Consider the following 4,310-nt stretch of genomic DNA (forward strand, 5'->3'; position numbering starts at 1 on the left):
ATGCAAATATTAAAGCAATAGAAAACAATTATGGTGATAACAGTATTGTTTAAATCCAATTTAATATGTCTCTTACAAGACCAAATGTTTCGATTTGCAGCCGATTACTGACAGAAGAAACAAAGCTTGGAAATTACTATGTCTTATCATTACACCAACAAGTGGTTAGGGTACACAATACATTTGTAATCTTTACAGAATACTTTTGTACAAAAAGAAAATATTTTAAAAACGCAACCTTGATCTATGAATTGTATCTCTTTACTTGAAAACTAAGTAATAAGGACATTTAGTCCTTGAGTTCGTTCGTAAACAAGATATTGAACCAAAGTTCATTAAGCAGATTGGATACATCATTTTCAAAAATTATATTTATAGTATGATTATACTAGATCATTGGTTGATGTTTATTTAACGTGCAGTTGCAAATGCATGGTCAGGGCAATATAACGGATAGTTGTGCAATGGTTCAAAGAATAATCGACCTTTATACGTTTTATACATGGGGAAAGAATGAACCTAAACCTTATAAAATCAACGGAATTTTTCTATAAAAAATGTAACAACATTTCATCTTATTTGAAAGACTTGGTATTGTTTTTTTTTAAACTTTGTTTATATTTATGCATTTGTTATTGCTTCAGTCATTAATGGTCCGTAGAATGTCTTTCGCAAGGAAAAAAACCTGCATCCTCATTTTCCAGTGGCAATAAAAAAGATCGGACTTTCATCTCTGACGGCCTCTATTTCATAAAAGGCAACAGTAGTCTACCGATGTTCATAACCTACTTTTTGTATTATTGTTTTAATTTGTACATGCCCTGAACATGTATGAACTATTTGCCGTTTTATTGTTACAGGACGAATACGTTTTTCTGGATTATTTGTTATCGAACGATTCAATATATTGTTATAAATAAAAATTTTAGCATCAGTTTCTGTGAGTAGTTAATACCATGTATTCGTTAATATTGGATATAGTTAAACACACATCAAAATAACAAAACACTGAATACAACAACGATCTAAAACATAACGCATGATAAGTCTTTTTGTTTCCTTGTGTCATTTTCATTTCAAACTAGGGCTAGATACATTTCTTTTTCTTTTATAGATTACTTAACGAAGAAGATGTGAGACTTATGCCGACACAGTTTTATTTTATGACTACTCAGACCTCATGATCTTAGTCATATAATTCAAGAAGCACGTAAAAATGATGGTTGATATTAAACAAAAAAAGTGACACAATAGGTACATGTACTTGAAAGTTTACAATGCGATATGTTAACTTTTGCAAATTTTCGCTTCCATTAATTAGTAATATTGAACAAAATTTAATTGTTTAATTACATACATTGTACAACTGTCAAAAGTAAATGACAATATAATTTAAAGGGAAATGGTAAGAAGTATATCATCCATTTTCAAAATTACATTATATAGTAGAAATTAACTAGTGCTCTCTAAAGTTTTGTATACTCACTTTAAAGTATAAAAAAAGGTTTCCACGAAACGGTTTCATATACAAGAAAAGAAAGGAAACACAGTCAGAAAAACACACCAAAAGCAAAGAAGCAACTTGCTGTTCTTCATCTTTAAGTCCCAGTGAGGCCTCCAACACAGAGCAAAATAAAAAAAAACAAAAAAAAACAAACACCCATAAACTCTCATCTCCCTCCAAGTTGAAGACTGTGCCTTGCATCTGTTTGTGTGGAATTCCGCCACAACTATTTGAATAAATTTTGTATGACACAAAATTCGGCGGTTAAATATAAACTCATCATAGATACCAGGACTTAATTTTTATACGCCAGACGCGCGTTTCGTCTACAAAAAGACTCATCAGTGACGCTCAAATTCAAAAAAAGTTGAGAAAAGCAAAATAAAGTACGAAGTTGAAGAGCATTTAGATCCAAAATTCCTAAAAGTGTTGCCAAATACAGTTAAGGTAATCTATGTCTGAGGTAGAACCTAGTATTTAACCAAATTCAAAATTTTGTAAAGTTTTAACAGTTAATTTATAAATATAACAATATCAATGATAATTCATGAATGAATCTGTTTCTTTAATGACTTTATACAAAATGGAGGCATAGTTATTCCTTTTCTTCAAATTATCTGCAAAAGAGATGTATTCTTTTTATGCGACGTCATCAGACATGATCCTCTTTTTTCATGACGCCAAAATAGAAAATTTAGAGGAAAGCAAGAAAACTTGACGTCATAATAGAATTTTGACCAATGAATAACTGAGATCAAACGAACCATACGTTGATTACATAAAATTTATCAACACATAAGGAAAATGATAAATTGGGTTAGAATGAGAAAAATATAGATTCTACCACTGCATCGAGTGTATTGCGATATTTATCCACTCGAGACAGTTAAATTTAAGAAATAATTCCTTCATGTCATGCTCTTTGCTCATTTTAACATGGGTAGGCATTATATTTGTCGATATTTTACACTGAGCGCTAGCGAGGTGTAAAATGTGGTCAAATATAATGCCTACCCATGTTAAAATGAGCATAGAGCATGACATGAAGGAATTATTTCGATTCTAATATGACAAATACAATATATTTATAGGTCGAAGCGTACGAAAATACAGTAAGAATGTTTGACTGTTCCCGTGTCCTCCCCGAGGAGTCTGTAAGTGTATATTACATTTCATGTTTAAAAACTACGAGCAGGGCAAACATATGTTGTTTGCTAAAAATATATAATAAAAGTTTATGTAAGTTGTTAAATGTTAATATTTAAAAGGATAACGATGGAAATAACGTAAATATAAACAGTTAGTCCGTGCGCATGTGTCAAACATATTTTTGTGCTCATTAGAACACGGTTTTGTTAACAAAGCGTAATAAGGACGTCATATTATAATTTCAATTTTAAAACGCGATGCTCCCCGAGCGTTTTAAATATATAAAATTTAACTCGAGAGTGGATAAATATCGTATTACACGAGATTTTGTGGGGAAATCTGTTTCTGTAATGATTTTCAAACAATACACAGGCAAACTTATTCCTTCTTGGCGACTGATCTGCAAAATGATGGGTTCTTTCTATGTGACGTCATCAGGCTTTTTAGTCTTTTTTCATGCCGTCACAATAGAAAATTCAGTTAAAAACAAGAAAATTCGACGTCATAATCGGATTTTAACCAATGAAGAACTGAGATCAAAGAAACACACGTTGATTACATTTTTTTATACAATGGCCCAGAATTGGTGCAGAAAGTGATAAATTGACGAAGAATTAGGGAAAATGTTAACCAGCCGCGTCCTTCGGGCTAAGGTAAATATTTATTTCACTAGCAATCAAACCACATATTTCTTTTCTAATATGTCATACTTTTTCTGTTGCTTTCGTGGTGTAGGAATCTTCTTAGCAGTGTTTTGTACAATGCTTTACTAGATCATCACCGACTTGTGCTCTCTTTTAAAAGAAACACACAAACACTTGATCTGCTGATCGAAGAGGTTAAACTTATTGTACTTAGATTCAAGTAGGGAAGTAATTAAATTTGAATTTCAAAGAAAGGTTTTGTTTTAAATTGTTTTAAATAATAATTTCTTAATGAGAATACATGTATTATCAAGTTAATTATAAATGTGCTTGTAATACATATCCAACCCTTAATCATTCATGATTAAAGTTTCCTAGAAGTATTTAGCTCTTGGGTAGGTAATAAATATGGCATAATGTACATATTAACGTTTATTGGAGAGAACTTTGAAGAGGTTAGTAATTCCATGGTCTTTAATAGCGTTAAGACTGTTAAAGATCACTCGATTGCTTTAATTTGCTATTGTTTACTCTGCTATTATTAATTTTACTTTGAACTGTTGCGACAATCAATAAACGACCTTATAACAATACTCTAGCTACTTTGATTTATATAAATTGAGGGTAATTTACCAACTGGGATGCAGTTAAAACTGAATTTGAAGGTTTTAATCGAAATGATATTAAATTACCATCCTACAGATTTAACATCGGAATAAGTTAAATTTTAAATCTAAAACAAGTTTGATTAAAAATAGATTTTGAGATAGGAAGGATATTAATCAACAATCGTCAACAAATTAAGACCATAATATTTCATTTATTATGATGTTTGTTGTATGTTTTTGTCTTCACGAATTTCATGACAAGATTTGTAACGCATATAATTCAGGAAAACTAATCATGGTATCCCCTAAACAGACAATGCAAAAAAGCATGTAGGTACAAAGGAGATACACAAGCCTTGCGAAAAAAATGTACGATATGAAAGTCAAAGACAAAAGACGAAGACA

This window comes from Mytilus trossulus, chromosome 9 (assembly GCF_036588685.1).
Source record: "Mytilus trossulus isolate FHL-02 chromosome 9, PNRI_Mtr1.1.1.hap1, whole genome shotgun sequence".
NCBI lineage: Eukaryota > Metazoa > Mollusca > Bivalvia > Mytilida > Mytilidae > Mytilus > Mytilus trossulus.